The following is a 17,239-nucleotide window of genomic DNA, read 5'->3' on the forward strand; positions in this document are numbered from 1 at the left end:
CTGTGATTTGATTACTAACAAGAAAAACAAGTAAAATTACCAAACATTCGGTGGACGTTTTAGAAATAAATTAACAAGAAGATTTGTCAGCAGTGGGATTTGAACCCACGCCTCCATGGAGACTGCGACCTGAACGCAGCGCCTTAGTCGGCCATCCTGACTTGGACCGACTTTCCACAACACTGCAGCACACTGCTGAACCTCCAATGTCTGACGCTGCAGTAAATCACCTGGCGTGTGTGTGTACTTATTCTTTTTCTGGTTATATTAAGGAGGGCGACTTGTTTTGTCGCATTCTGTATGGAATCACAAGGACACTCCTCTTACAGAAAGAAAATATACGGCAAAAAGAGTGATCGCTTCACGGTTAGAAACAAAATCAGAACAGTCTATTAGCAAATGAGCTTCATTAAAAAACCACAAAGGCATTTGTAACAGGGCGAGCAGCCCTGTACATTGTTTATTTATTTTTAGATCGGGGTCTCCCCCTCCGCCCCTGTGCAGTGTGTTTTTCTTTTGTATTTAGTTTTATTGTATTATATTTATGACGGCGTAGCGCCGTGTTTTGTTTATTTTTTAAAACGTGTCCTGGCAGAGGCGAGATCAGTGCTCGTCCTCTGCCAGGAGTAATTAATTAAAACTCGTGCAGAAGGTGGCCATCTCCCGAATGAATTAAGTGGTCTAATTTGTTGCTAATCGGGAGATGGTCACCTGTTATAAAAAGCCTGCAGCTCTTTAGATCGGGGTGGGTGTTGGAAGGAGAGTGAGCGAGAGGATTAAAACGAAACTAAAAGTAAACTCCAGGAACAGTGAAGGCAAATGCTCAGCCTGACCTGGGTTTTGTTTATTATTTTTGTGTTCGTGATTTTGTTTTGTTTAACTATTTATTTTGCTCTGTGAGCGAGTGTTTTCTGTTTGGATATTTTATTTATTTATTTTTGGTTGCTTTAAATAAAACAGCGCCCGCGCCACTGCACAATACCTTTTTGTTGTTGTGGTCCCTTCTTCTGCCGTGACGTCAGACCAGTCAGCCATTCCTGCCACATGTGGTGTCCTGCGTGGGATCGCAGCGCCTCCAGGACGCAGGCAGAAGAGGGTACTGCAGGTTTTTTCGTTTTTTTTCGTTTTTGTGTGTGGAGAAAAGGAGAGTGAAGAGGAGGATGGGAGGAAGGAAGATGGGAGGAAGAAGAAGGATGAGGAGACAGCAGCCGCTGCAGCAACAACAGCAGGCACAGGAGGAGATGAGCTGGGAAGCCCTCCTCCATAGCATAAGCCAGCTGAGTTGTTGCTGCATCTGTGGGGAGCGGGGGCATTTCCCAGTTAATTGCCCCCTCCCTGAAGACTGGGATTACAGCTGCTGGAGGGGAGACAAGAGGGAGGAGTTGGTGCGTCCTGCGCCTGAGTGGGAGGAGCCCGAACGTCCTGCGCCTGAGTGGGAGGAGCCCGAACGTCCTGCGCCTAAAAGGGAGGAGCCCGAACGTCCTGCGCCTAAAAGGGAGGAGCCCGAACGTCCTGCGCCTAAAAGGGAGGAGCCCGAACGTCCTGCGCCTAAAAGGGAGGAGTCGGTGCATCCACGGCCCGAGAGGGGGGAGTCGGTGCGTCCACGGCCCGAGAGGGGGGAGTCGGTGCGTCCACGGCCCGAGAGGGGGGAGTCGGTGCGTCCACGGCCCAAGAAGGGGAAGGCCGAAGGTCCACAGCCCAGGTACCTGCCAGCAGAGGGGGAATACCTGCTGGTGCCGCCTCCATCTCCATGGGAGGACTGTGAGTCGCTCCCACCTCCGCCAGCAGAGGGAGCATTCCTGCTGGTTCCACCTCCACCGCCCTGGGAGGACTGTGAGTCGCTCCCACCTCCGCCAGCAGAGGGAGCATTCCTGCTGGTTCCACCTCCACCGCCCTGGGAGGACTGTGAGTCGCTTCCACCTCCGCCAGCAGAGGGAGCATTCCTGCTGGTTCCGGTTCCACCGCCCTGGGAGGACTGTGAGTCGCTCCCACCTCCGCCAGCAGAGGGAGCATTCCTGCTGGTTCCACCTCCACCGCCCTGGGAGGACTGTGAGTCGCTTCCACCTCCGCCAGCAGAGGGAGCATTCCTGCTGGTTCCGGTTCCACCGCCCTGGGAGGACTGTGAGTCGCTCCCACCTCCGCCAGCAGAGGGAGCATTCCTGCTGGTTCCACCTCCGTCTCCGTGGGAGGACTGTGTGTCGCTCCCACCTCCGCCAGCAGAGGGAGCATACCTGCTGGTTCCACCGCCGTGGGAGAACGACGTGTCGCTCCCACCACCAGCAGAGGGAGAATACCTGCTGGTGCCACCTCCGTCTCCATGGGAGGACGACATGTCGCTCCCACCACCACCGCCAGCAGAGGGAACATGCCTGCTGGTTTCCCTGTGGCAGCCTGAAGGGGAGGAAGCCCTGCCGCCTTGGCAGCCTGAAGGGGAGGAAGCCCTGCCGCCTTGGCAGCCTGAAGGGGAGGAAGCCCTGCCGCCTTGGCAGCCTGAAGGGGAGGAAGCCCTGCCGCCTTGGCCGCCTGAAGGGGAGGAAGCCCTGCCGCCTTGGCCGCCTGAAGGGGAGGAAGCCCTGCCGCCTTGGCCGCCTGAAGGGGAGGAAGCCCTGCCGCCTTGGCCGCCTGAAGGGGAGGAAGCCCTGCCGCCTTGGCCGCCTGAAGGGGAGGAAGCCCTGCCGCCTTGGCAGCCTGAAGGGGAGGAAGCCCTGCCGCCTTCGCCGCCTGAAGGGGAGGAAGCCCTGCCGCCTGAAGGGGAGGAAGCCCTGCCGCCTGAAGGGGAGGAAGCCCTGCCGCCTTGGCCGCCTGAAGGGGAGGAAGCCCTGCCGCCTTGGCCGCCTGAAGGGGAGGAGCCCCTACCACCTCGGCCAGAAGGGGAGAAGCCCCTGCCGCCTTGGCCGCCAGAAGAGGAGGAGCCCCTGCCGCCTTGGCCGCCAGAAGGGGAGAAGCCCCTGCCGCCTTGGCCGCCAGAAGAGGAGGAGCCCCTGCCGCCTTTACTGTCAAGAGGAGAGGAGCAGGAGCTACCTCTACCTCCACCACCACCACCACCATTGGGAGAAGTGGAGCTCCTGCTGCCGCCTTCATGGCCAGGGGCTCCCCTCCCGCCGTCAGCATCGCCTTGGGTCGCCTGTGTCTCCCTTGCGTCTCCTAGGGTTGCTGCCGGTCCTGCGTCGCCTCCCGAGGGTCCGCTGCCGTCACCTCCCGAGGGTCCGCTGCCGTCGCCTCCCGAGGGTCCGCTGCCGTCGCCTCCCGAGGGTCCGCTGCCGTCGCCTCCCGAGGGTCCGCTGCCGTCGCCTCCCGAGGGTCCGCTGCCGTCGCCTCCCGAGGGTCCGCTGCCGTCGCCTGGGGTCGCCAGGGATCCTGCTTCACCTGGGGTCCCTACACTGTGGTCGGAGCCCCACGGAGGGGAGCTGCCGGCCATCAAGAAAGGGGGGGAGGTCAGGAGACCAGCTCCCCCAGCCGCACTTTCGCGGCAGGAGTTTGGGTGGTCAGAGCCCCACGGAGGGGAACTGCTGGCCATGAAGAGGAGGGGGAAGGTCAGGAGACCAGCTCCCCCAGCCGCACTTTCGCGGCAGGAGTTTGGGTGGTCAGAGCCCCACGGAGGGGAACTGCTGGCCATGAAGTGGAGGGGGAAGGTCAGGAGACCAGCTCCCCCAGCCGCAATTTCGCGGCAGGACAGAGTGTGGAGGGAGCCCCAGAAGAGGGAGCTGCCGGCCACAAAGAATTGGGGGGTGCTGGAGATTCCACCATGGCCACCCCCCAGAAGCAACTTGCTTCCCCCTCTCTGAGGACATTGAGACTGAGGGGGGAGGTGGCCGTTGGGGCCATGTGTGCTTCGCACAAGGAGGGGGATATGTAACAGGGCGAGCAGCCCTGTACATTGTTTATTTATTTTTAGATCGGGGTCTTCCCCTCCGCCCCTGTGCAGTGTGTTTTTCTTTTGTATTTAGTTTTATTGTATTATATTTATGACGGCGTAGCGCCGTGTTTTGTTTATTTTTTAAAACGTGTCCTGGCAGAGGCGAGATCAGTGCTCGTCCTCTGCCAGGAGTAATTAATTAAAACTCGTGCAGAAGGTGGCCATCTCCCGAATGAATTAAGTGGTTTAATTTGTTGCTAATCGGGAGATGGTCACCTGTTATAAAAAGCCTGCAGCTCTTTAGATCAGGGTGGGTGTTGGAAGGAGAGTGAGCGAGAGGATTAAAACGAAACTAAAAGTAAACTCCAGGAACAGTGAAGGCAAATGCTCAGCCTGACCTGGGTTTTGTTTATTATTTTTGTGTTCGTGATTTTGTTTTGTTTAACTATTTATTTTGCTCTGTGAGCGAGTGTTTTCTGTTTGGATATTTTATTTATTTATTTTTGGTTGCTTTAAATAAAACGGCGCCCGCGCCACTGCACAATACCTTTTTGTTGTTGTGGTCCCTTCTTCTGCCGTGACGTCAGACCAGTCAGCCATTCCTGCCACAGCATTACATAAATGTTACAGAAATATTTCGTAGACAGAACAGTTGGAACATATTTGAGTACATTTCTAAACAATCTGCAAATAACAGACAATCTCAAAGCACTATAATTTATTTTCAGCTCTTATGAAAGACAAATATGGTTGCGCATTATATCACAGAAAACATGACAATCCTAGCTTTTCATTTAATCCCTCGGGTTGTACTGTATGGAGATAGAAGATCCATTTTGATTCACATTGTAATAGTTTTTGTTAGAGATTACCACCTCCTCAAGCTTGAAATATTTTTTTTGTATGCCACGGTATTTAAGATCTGAAACGGAATGTTTGGCATCTACAAAATGTCTAGCTAGTGGTGAATGGATATCTTTTCTCCTAATTGAACTTTTATGCTCGCTCATTAATGCGCCATCGTAACTGTCTAGTACTTTTACCATTGTCTATACACAATACCTGTCATGTAAGCCTATTGGTATCAAACCGATCACAATTAATGTGATCTGTGTTTTTTCTCAGATTGATAGTTTTAATCAATCATCGAAAAAGCAGCAGTGCTTTGCAACTGTAGTTAGTCTTTCTTACCTTTTGGTAAGATACCCACTCAGAACGTGTCCGCTTCCTCCAGCCCCCTAAAGAACACTGGAGCGGTCATCAATAACAGCAAGCAGTTGGCCAAAAACAACAATCGCTGTCTCCTTCACTCTCAAAAACAAACACTCACTCTTCCTCGTGGATAGCGAGTCCAAACACTTTAAAAACGCATTTCGCTAGCAATTTTTTTTTATCCACTTTCCCTCATTACAATTTTACCATACAAAAAAAACTCATTTTTATAACACATACCAATACTCATCTACCCATGCATACACATAAATAAAACTCAGCCATCCAACACATCCATCAAACCTTTCCATTTTTCCCTACATTTTCCCTCCCCATATATACTTTTCCATTCTCATTACTACTTTCACCTTCCATTCGAAACAAATAGACCCCTAATACAGTGGATTTGTTATTTTCTTTTTTCAGTGCTGTTTCTTTTTTCCCATAAAGCCATCTTCCCCAAACTTATAAGAGTCCAAACAGGTATGTAATGTTCCTTAGGGAGTTTGAACACCCCCTCCCCAAACATAACACAATCCACATCTAAAACCCAATTCCCCTCAAATATTTTCAGCAAACCTGCACATTTCGTCCAGAATTGCTTTGCAAAATAGCACTCCCAGAATACATGTTTAATAGTTTCATAATCATTACATTTACCTCTTGGACACTGTCGTGGATGCACATCCATGTCTATGTAATATCTCCCTTACAGGAAGCCTATTCAATGCTCCCAACCAAACCAAATCCTTCACTTCATTTTCCAAATACTTTTATTGCATTTTCCCCCATTCAATTGATCTTAAATCCACATTCAACTTAACCCCCGACTCATCCCTTATCAGCCCATACATCTTTTTGTGATTTAATAAAATTTCCCCATTTACCAAATTTTTATGCACTTTCAAAAAGGACACTGTATGATCATAAAACGTCGGCCTGGTTTCTGAATTGGGGCACCCTATTATCCCAATAAACAAACTCTCTCAATGAAATCCCTAACCATAATCTCAAAAAATAATATGATTTGTGACACACTTTCATCAATAAATTCTTACACATCTGATTTACAAATAAACAATCCAATTTTAAGGGAAAACACAGCACGTCCCTTCCCCCTCCTCCATTTTCCCGTACATAACTTCCCTCTTCACACACTCGTATCTCCCTCCCCAAATAAAAGAAAACACCTCCCTTGTTAACTTTTGTTTGCATCTTGCCGGAACCAGAAACCCATTGGCAAGATACTCCAACGTAGGTAGGATCTGTGCTTTCAACACCAAAACCTTCCCTGATATGGTCAGTTTCCTGCTTCTCCATATATTCATTCTTTTCTTTACCTTTTCAATTTTTTCCTCCCAATTTTTCCTTGCCCCATCTTTCCTATAGAACCGTACCCCCAAGATCTTTAGCCCGTCCTGACACTCCTCAACCCCACCTTTACCCTCAGTTCTCTTATCCCACTTCCCACAATACATAACAGATGACTTTTGTAGGTTCACCTTTGAACCTGTTGCTTGGCCATATAAATCTATCACCTGGAATGCTCTATCCATGTCCCTGTCTGAAGTTAAAAACAATGTTGTATCATCTGCATATTGAGCAATTTTTAACCTTATCCCCTTGCTCCATGGAATGTGCATCCCCTCAAAACCTCTGTCATTCCTTATAAACTCTGCAAACGATTCAATGAAAATAACATACAACATCGGCGACATAGGACATCCCTGCCTCACTCCTCCTTCCTGTTCTATTTTTCCCCACTTAAAAACCTGTTAATTTTCACCCTACTGAAAGCCTCCTTATACATAGTTTTTATCCACCCCATAAAGGTTTGGCCAAAATTCATTCTTTCCATTACCTCAAACAAAAAATCATGACTAACCCTATCAAAGGCTTTCTCCTGATCAATATTCATCAAACATAATGGTACTTCCCTTCCATTTACCCATTAAATTACATCCCTAATTAATTGTAAATTCAAACCACTGTGTCTGCCCACCACTCCACATGTTTGATCCTCATTTATCAATCTAGGCATTACCTTTTTTAATCTGTTTGCCATTACTTTACCTAGAATTTTATTTTCCACACATAACAAAGTAACCGGCCTCCAATTTTTTAATAAATCTTTATCCCCTTTTTTAAAAATTAAACTTATTACCCCCATCCTCGGTGATTTGGCCATCACCCCATCCTTAAGCATCTCACTATACACTTTAGTCAAATCTCCCCCCAAAATTTCCCAAAAGCACAAATACAATTCTTTTGGAAGCCCATCACACCCCGGTGTCTTCCCATTCTTTAATGATTTTAAAGGTGCCTCCACCTCTTCCTTGTTTATCCCCCTGTCCAAATCTTCTTTTTCCTCCTGACTTAACTTTTTTGTAATGTTACTTAAAAAAACATCACCCTTCTCCTTATCAATTCCTCTTTTTCCAAACAATTCCTGATAAAACCTTTGCACATACTTCAACATCTCTCTATTCTGTTTAATTGACCCATTTTCACTGGTCAGTTCACTAATGACAATTTCTCTGTTTTTCCCTCACTGTGTGAAAAAAAACCTAGAGCACTTCTCATCCTTTTCATTTTCCTCTACCTTTGCCAGAAAAGTAAATTCCTTATCCTTTTTTTCTAATTTACACCTAATCTCCTTTTTCACCTGTTCATAAACTTTTACATTCACCTCCCTCCCCTCATTTAAGTTCAGAATTCATTTTTTCCAGTTTATTTTGCAACTGCTTCATCTCATATCTCTCCTGTTTCCTCAACTGCTTGCAAAATTGTTCAGAATTTATCTCTTTTTTTTACTTCCCACAATTTTACCAATTTATCAGAACTATCTTGCATCCTCCTCGAATTACCATATAAGACTCTAAACTCTCTCTTAAAATCCTCATTCTCCAAAACAGAAATGTTCATTTTCCAATACCCTGGGCCAATGTCTTGGCTTTTCACTTCAATAGAACTGAAGATAATATAATGATCTGAACACCACATGGGGATAATCTTACAATCACTATTTACACACTCTTTATTTACAAAAATATAGTCTAATCTCCTACTCACACCTCTTGAATTTCTCCAAGTAAACCCCTTGCTCTCAAAAATAAGTCTACTGCAACATCTGGTACGTTCATTTCAAACATGTTCAAGGTTATCAGTCTGTAATTATCCCTCTCCATTGATCTTACCTTGAACTTGTTTACTGGGTGGACTTCTTCATTCTCCATATACTTCACCATGAGCTTCTTGAAATAGGTCTGACACTTCATTGTCATGTCCAAATATTTCTCTCTGACGTTCCTCTGTATACCCAGTATCTCTTCAAAGTTTACTTCCAGCTGACCAATGATGATTTTTTCGATGAATTCCTCCCTCATCGGCATCTCCTCCTCTTCCACTATTCCTCGCCAACAAAATCTCGCCGTATTCTTTGCACCAACTCTTCTCTCAATTTTCTTTCGCCATGCTCCCGTCGATTTTCTCTGACACTATAGCAATGATTCCTGAAAGTATTGTTTTATGGGCAAGTTTTGTTTTGTATTTAACTAGTTTGGGATTCTTTCTGTTGGTCCTGGTATTATGACGACTTCATTGAAACCAATGACCCCAATATGTTCTGTCCGGAGTCCATTGGATAAAGGAGCTGTCTTAATTGACGTGCTGCTTTAAAAGCCAGCTGCTGGATGGTGACGGGAGTGTGCCCTTGACCGAGACAGGTTGTGTTTGTGAACGCCAGGAAAAGACAGAGCGCATTTTGTTTGTTAATTTTAGTTAAGTTTTGTTTTTAGCGTTTTATTCCAGTTTGATTGGAAAATGAAATTTTCTATCCACGAATGAGTTGATCCATGGAAGAGTCGTGATCCGTTAATGCTTGCTGTATGTGGTGAGAACAAAGTAGGTTTGTGTAGCTGAGAAAGTATATGGTTAAATCGACTTTTGTAATATGTTGGCTCTCTGTTTTTCTCTTGTGTTGGGCCACTATTTATTGTTTATGGGCTAATTGATTTTATGATGTATCTATTTTTAGAATTGAAACCGGTAATTCTATTTTAATTATTGTATCAATTGTGTTGGTGGACTTTAAAACATATGTCTTGTCTGGGGGTTAATGGAGTGTGAGCTTTGTCTATATGATTTATCTTATAGTTATTCTTTATGGCACTGTCACTTTGTATATAGTCCATTTGTAAATTGTGAACCTTTTCATTTCTCAACCATTTTGCTTTGCGGTGTTAATGTGTTGTGTGTTTTTTTTTTTCTTTTTGCAAATTGTTGATTTATATATTGTGTTCATGGTGTTATATGGGATTTCTTTATTTTGATTGTTTGATCTGTAAAATGGTTATTTTTATTTTGTTTACACTGTGTTGAGATATTATTGGGAAAGTGTGTAATTTAGTTGCTTGGGTTGTTTACTTTTTATTTTTTTCCTATATCGTATTGATGTGTTTAGTGAAGTGTTTTAGAATTTGTTTTTGACATTGTATCCTCTCTTTCTCCATTCCTTCCGTTCTTTTTTTAAATTGTATATTTTTCTTATTAAAGATATAATTGATTTGAACTATCCTTGTTTGTACATTTGTCCTATCTGAGATTGGCTGTCCAATTAAAAGGAGCATGTCCCTGGGTATTACAAATACATACTGTTCTGTTGAGCTCCCAGGGTGTTATCTAATAAAACACCATAATCGCTTAGCACGTTCGGCTGTTAACCAAAATGTTGGTGTTTTAAGCCCACGCAGGGATGATGCTTTTTAGATTTCTTAATCTCATTAGAAACTGGCACTATAATACGTTTTTATTTCCTCCAATTACACTGAAGAAAAAATGTGCTGCTTTTTTAATTAAAAAAATTAAGAAAAAAAAAAACCTAGTCGTGCTGTTTGCAAAAACCCAGTATAGAAGCAGGGACCCTTTACAGTCTAACGCTCTCCCAACTAAGCTATTTCAGGTTGACACGATTTTGATATAGAGACAGCATTCTTTTCGTCAATCGCCTTTTTGTCAAGCCAGTAAACCTGCATCTAATGATAAACGTTCAACAGTTCGGAAACATCACAATATAATCAAATGCTTTTACAAATGTGTTTCCAAACTGTTAGTTTTTCTCCCAAATGCGGTTCTCAAAAAATGGTTTGGCCTACTTTTTATTAGTAGTATTACTTTTTCCAGAGTAAGAGCAAAAGGCAAACATCCAGGAAATAGTTCAACACTGCTACAGCGCATGAATTGTCTCAAAAAACGTTTAGCTCTAAAACGTGTACATTAAAAGTCTATTAACATCTTTAACACAATCATCTGTGTTCCAATAGCGGTTAATCCACATGGTGATCAATAAAGTGAATGCTGGCTTTGTTCACATATTAGCAAGACGTTTTCAGGATTCACGCATATTCTGAACAAGCACACTAGAATATGGTAATGAAAGGACAGGAAAATAACAGGTTTATTGGCTCTGGTCTTGTATCGTCACCTTGATTACTGTCCGTAAGAAAGTGTCATTAATCAAAAACCTATTTATGTAAGGTTACCAAAGCGCAAATACGCAACCTATTTAAACTTCTTCACGATCTCAAATCTTCCCACATGAATTTCAAATACTTACTGACAAGTACGGCCCTTTCCCAATGTAACACTCTGCTGTGTTTGAACACCAACGATGGCTTGGATATGATGTATTAAACCACGATACTATTGTTCCCACTTTCTTTAGTACTACCAAATGTGCTTTTCGTGTCAGTCCTTGTGGCCTAATGGATAAGGCACTTGCCTCTTAAGCCAGGGATTGTGGGTTCGAGTCCCATCTGGGGTGTGTTGTTATAGGAGGCTGTGTGGTCCAGTGGTTAAAGGAAAAAGGGCTTGTAAACAGGAGGTCCCCCGGTTCAAATCCCACCTCAGCTACTGACTCATTGTGTGACCCTGAGCAAGTCACTTAACCTCCTTGTGCTCCGTCTTTCGGGTTAGACATAACTGTAAGTGACTCTACAGCTGATGCATAGTTCACACACCCTAGTCTCTGTAACGGCACCACCGGACTGAGAAGATAACTCAGACTGGTTCCTCTTCCATTTTGTTGGGGGGGGGGGGCCAGTGGGTGGATTGCTGTCGCCCCCGGCACCATCTCTAAAGGGACCAAGACACGACGACAGGAGACCCGACTTGCGTGGACAGGGCGACCGGAGTGCAGGCTGGTGACCGGGCGGCTGCAGCTGCCGGCAGAGGTGAGAGCATTGGCGACAGTGTAGCGATGTCTGGTTCACCAGGGGGAGCGAAACAGGAGTCTGGGCAAACAACCGTGCCTGCTGATGCTGGGACCAAGGCCCAACGATGGGAGCACAGGTCAAGGGCTCTTACCCACAGGCGCCGGACTGTTGCCCAGGGGTGGTAGTTGGGTTGTGGTGGAGGCAGTCTCCTCCTCACTAGCAATTAGGGCAGTAGCTCCTCGTTTAGCCCTCTGGAAGGCAGTTGCTCCTTTATGGAACGGTAGCTGCTACTCTATCGGACGTCAGCTCCTTCACTTGGACAGCAACTCCTCCATCGGCTCTCCGAACGGCAGCCACTCCTTTGGCCGAGGAAGGCAGCCCTTGCCTCTCAACATGCCTCGTCCACGTCTCCAGTTGCTCCCTCAGCAACGCCTCAGGTGACTGCTGATCGTCAACTGGTTCTGCTTGTGCATCCTGGTAGGCAACTGCTCTGTACCTATCCTGCCTTGACTCAGCAGGACCAGTGACGCCCACTCTGACACCATGTGTAACAAGATGGCCGAGGATACTGGCGTTCTCAAGACTCAGAGGCATTTTAGCAAATGTTTTTTTTTTTTTTTTTTTTTTTTTTTAATAAACCCAAAACATAAATAAAACAAAGAAAACGCCACACGGCAAAATAAAGGGCACAATGGCCAAAACAAAGATTTAAACAAAACAGAAATATCTTAAACTAAACATACAAAACTCAGTCATGAAACAGCAAACACACAGCCCCCAGCACTTCAGTGTTTCTCCTTTGTTCTCCCTCCCTCCCTCTCCTGTGCTGCAGCATGGCCCGCTTTATATTGGCCAGCTGGGCCAGTTAAACAATTGGTGATATAATCCCCCATTTGGTGATTGGGATCATGTGTGTTTAATTGGCGGCCATTCCAGCTCTGGTCTGTAGCTCCACTCCAGAGCCAGAATGGTCGCCAATCATATGGCCTCTTCCATTAAAGGGGCAGGACAACTTTGCCCTGCCACAGGCAATTAAAACTTTATACTGGGCAAAGACAAGGAGCGACAAACAAGAGATAAAAGTATAACACTTTATTTATGAAACATGGCTTCTGTTAAAAGATCACATGGATGATTAAAATAGAGAACTCACAATAGCAGACAAGTAACAAGAGTATATTACATTTAACATCAATGAAATAATCCACAATCGGGTTTCAAAACAGGTAGGCTACAATTGACAGCAATGGGATAATTAGAAATTTAATTCAGTGCGAATACAATTAGCATCAATGAAGTAGTTACAGATTGAATTTCATACAGAGAACTGTACAGTTAAAACAGGCAGCTCATAGAATCAGGACAATTGTGGTAAAACAAGTAATTAGTAAACTAAGCAATTAAACATAATACTACAACCAAATAACTGGTACACTCCAAACCAAATAAATATAACAAAAAAATAATAATCCACCAAAACAAAAATAAACCACAATACAGCAAATCACTCGTCAATAACATTATTACCAGTGTTGCTCTCTTTCAATGAGAATACAGATTAACATGGGGTACTATAGTAAGCACTGGATTACTCGAGTTCACTCTAACTCAATATAACACCCATCAATCCCCTTTAAGTAACCCAAGCTAAGAGTGTGCTTCCTAACGGGCAGCGTGCAAGGCTCCGGGAATACAGACGCACACAACTCAATTTAAAACGTTTATAAGCTTAACTCCTATGAGGACTGTCAAATGCCACATCAGCCCAAACTTTTCACACAGCAGGTACAAGTTGATTACAACCACAGACTGCTTAACAGCCATATACACTGCTTTAACTGCACAAAACAGTTTAGACCAAAAGAAAGCTCAAAACGATTATACTACCTCCATTCACAGGGCATACTTGCAAACAAACACGTGGAGCCGACATTCCCGCAGCCTTGCATCTCCTGTGTCTCAGTTTACACAGCCCCTCTAAATGGTAACGAGGTGAAACGATTTATTCAATTGAATGCAGTTAATCAATTACACCTGCCACATCCTCACTTAACAGGTAGCGCCCGCTACATAAGGATGCCCCATTTGGTGTTTTTAGTGTACGTGCGTAAAGGGGATGTTCTCTAAATATTAGGGCCAGCAGTAGCATGAGCTATTGGACGGAATAGACCTATAATAGCTCTGGCAATGCATAATTAAATAAGAGGTATGAGCAGGTAAACCATGTTCGCAGTCAACCTCGTAGGTAGCAGGTGAGCAAGAGAGGAACGACAATGGGAAACCAGAACAGAAGAACAAGAGAGTAATGACAATGGAAAACCAGCACACAGATTAACCAGAGGAACAACAATGGAAAACCGGCACACAGAAGAACGAGAGGAACGACAATGGAAAACCGGCACACAGAAGAACGAGAGGAACGACAATGGAAAGCCGGCACACAGAAGAACGAGAGGAACGACAATGGAAAACCGGCACACAGAAGAACGAGAGGAACGACAATGGAAAGCCGGCACACAGAAGAACGAGAGGAACGACAATGGAAAGCCGGCACACAGAAGAACGAGAGGAACGACAATGGAAAGCCGGCACACAGAAGAACGAGAGGAACGACAATGGAAAGCCGGCACACAGAAGAACGAGAGGAACGACAATGGAAAACCGGCACACAGAAGAACCAGAGGAACGACAATGGAAAACCGGCACACAGAAGAACCAGAGGAACGACAATGGAAAGCCGGCACACAGAAGAACGAGAGCAACGACAATGGAAAACCGGCACACAGAAGAACCAGAGGAACGACAATGGAAAACCGGCACACAGAAGAACCAGAGGAACGACAATGGAAAACCGGCACACAGAAGAACCAGAGGAACGACAATGGAAAACCGGCACACAGAAGAACCAGAGGAACGACAATGGAAAACCGGCACACAGAAGAACCAGAGGAACGACAATGGAAAACCGGCACACAGAAGAACCAGAGGAACGACAATGGAAAACCGGCACACAGAAGAACCAGAGGAACGAAAATGGAAAACCAGCAAACAGAAGAACGATAGGCACGACAGTGGAAAACCAGCACACAGAAGAACAAAATTCTGAAAATGAAACAGATTTGAAGGAAAGCAAGAAGACAAAAAGAAGGAGTCCCAGGCAGAGAAACGAGAAGATGAAATGTTCCCCAATTACACAGCTCTTGTCAATGTTGACAAACAAGCCATTTCACAGGATATAACTTTCTTTGGCCCTGTTTTGTATCATACCTCAAGGTATCTATCTATCTAGGTGATACTGTATATGTAACTGTATCTGTGCAAAAAGTGTATTGAAGAGTGCTTTTTTGAACATAAAATTAACAAATAAATGTGTTTTATTATTATAATGTTTGTGATTGCTACAGTGTAATGAGCGACAATTACAAGATTTGAGTACAAAGGAGCTCTCAAGACAAACAAATGTTGTAGCTGACTGGTAAATCTCAAATGTGGTACCCATATTTAAGATTGATAACCAGGATATTACAGACCCATCGGCCTTACTTCCATAACAAGTACAATGCTTATGTTCAAAAAAGCGCTCTTCAATACACTTTTTGCATAGATACAGTTACATATAATTTTGAACAGATAAAGGGGCATTCAGAACAGAAAATAGGAGGCACTTTTTTACACAGAGAATTGTGAGGGTCTGGAACCAACTCCCCAGTAATGTTGTTGAAGTTGACACCTTGGGATCATTCAAGAAGCTGCTTGATGAGATTCTGGGATCAATAAGCTACTAGTAACCAAACAAGCAAGATGGGCTGAATGGCCTCCTTTCGTTTGTAACCTTTCTTATGTTCTTCTTATGTCCTTATGGACAACATTATTGCCAGTATAATAACTGCATGTTGATTGGCTGAACTTTATTCAATCAGATTTCGTTTTAACCTGAGTCACAAATTTCCACCCATTTTGCTTTTTGTCATTGCTCATTGGTTGGTCAACTAGAGAAGACTTTAGCAGTGTGCCGTGGAGTAATATTATTTTGTTTAGGGGAAATATCTGAATAGTTCACGACCATTGCTGCACGTGAATTTGAAGGCAAAAATCCACGTCAGTGTCAACCATAAATGACATAGTTGATAATATTATAAATAATGATCACAGCGTGTTTTGCCTTGCACCTGTTTAGCCCTTTTCTAAAGGCATGTGATGCGTGGGACAGCAGGGATTCACATAAAAAGCAGTATCAATAAAGTAAAGTGCTGCTCAGTGTTTTTTTTAGTTAGTTTCTTTTTAGTTATAGTTATGAATTTTTTATTTTAGTTATAGTTAGTTATAGTTATTAGTTATAATTTTAGTTATAGTTATTATTACAGTTAACTAAATATACTTTTTGTTATTATTTAGTTATTATGACAGTTGACAGAGTGGCGATGACCTGGAAATCTGTCGAGGTAAAAATAACTTGGGTAATACCAGGCTCTAACCTCTTCACAGTACACTCCTTAGGATAGCCAACCACAAACATGTATTGATCAGACAATACCATTTACTAGCCAAGTCTTGCTGTACAGCCCTCCACACACTTTAATACAAGTCACATAGATTATGTGCTGGAAACAAGTAGTAAAAAACAGGCTGTTTATTTCAACAATTTGCAAAAGCTATATTTAGTTTACTACATTAAACTAACTTGAGGAAAAATAATTAAAGCATTTAATTTGCAGTTGTAAATGTTATGAAGAACCTCAATGACTGACAAAAACAAGGCATATAGAAGGGTTGAATATATATGAATCTTTCAATGGTACCCATGAAAAAAAACAGTGAATAAAAAGTAAAAATAAAACACATGCCTTTTCTGTACAATACAAAATGTTCCCTGACTCACAGGCTTTCCAAGAGATCTGGAGAATACATACTGAGGGCCGTATTTATAAAGCATTTACCTTTTTTGTCCTTATTAGAAAACAACACAAAGAAGTTGCAATGTCAGATACATCTTTCATGTGCTAATTTAACAGTCCCTACAGGCAGGTCAGATGCTTTATGAATATGGACCTGTGGAAGAGTTGTTAATTCACTGACACGAGACAGAAAATTTGTGCTTAACACCACTTCGGTGCATGATTTATTGTTGTCCACAAGGTGGGACTGTTGCACTATTGTTACCAGCAGTGGTAGAAGCGACTTCACCTTCAGTGCACACGCAGATGCCCAAAATAATAATCAAAACAGAAGGCACAAAGAAAAAGAGAAAATAAAACACTGTTAACAAAATTACAAAATAAGGTGCTACACTCTGCAGTGTTTCTCCGACCGTTGCTACCCGCATGGCCCGAGACCTACACTCTACCGTTCCCTCAACTGCGTAGGTTAAAAATATACTTTCAGATGTCTGCCCAAAGTTTCCCCACTACTGCTCTATTTCTTTTCTTATTCTGCTTTACTTTATTTTGTTTGTGGGTGGTCTCCTTTCGTTTCTCCGTCTGGCCGTAAAGCTTTCGCTGTCTTGTTTATGTCCTATAGGGGCAGGCTGAGGGAACAACAGCAATCCCCCAAGGCCCGCCTCTCAGCCACTCAGAGAGAGGGAAAGCAAACACACCCTCTTCCCCACCTCTCCTTGTCACTGCCATGACTGACAGGCGGATCTACAATGCTGCTGCCCCCTTCCTGCAGTACCACGCGTGCGCCCAGAGGCGGGTTTGTCAATTTTGTGGCCCCAATCAAAGCTCAGTTTAGGGACCCCTCCTTCTCTACCTGTCATGACCATTTTAGCGTTACCACACACATCAGTGTCTGCCACAGTCCTATGTCATTATAAGGGTGGGCTACAGAACCGACAGTGCACTTGAACTAAGGTGTTCTCATGTAAGTTAAATAGGAGAGTGAAAGACATTTTCTTACCTTCTAGTAGCTCTTGCTGCAATCAGAATCTAACCATCCTGGCTTTGACTTCAGCAAAAGCTTT

General features: G+C 44.2%; 1 pseudogene; it reads right to left on the reverse strand.

The window, feature by feature from the left end:
- Nucleotides 1-5,061: 5,061 nt before the first annotated feature.
- On the reverse strand, nucleotides 5,062-5,256 carry LOC131702286 (small nucleolar RNA U3; annotated as a pseudogene).
- Between the last annotated feature and the right edge of the window lie 11,983 nt (nucleotides 5,257-17,239).

The sequence above is a fragment of the Acipenser ruthenus genome, chromosome 29 (assembly GCF_902713425.1).
Source record: "Acipenser ruthenus chromosome 29, fAciRut3.2 maternal haplotype, whole genome shotgun sequence".
Lineage (NCBI taxonomy): Eukaryota > Metazoa > Chordata > Actinopteri > Acipenseriformes > Acipenseridae > Acipenser > Acipenser ruthenus.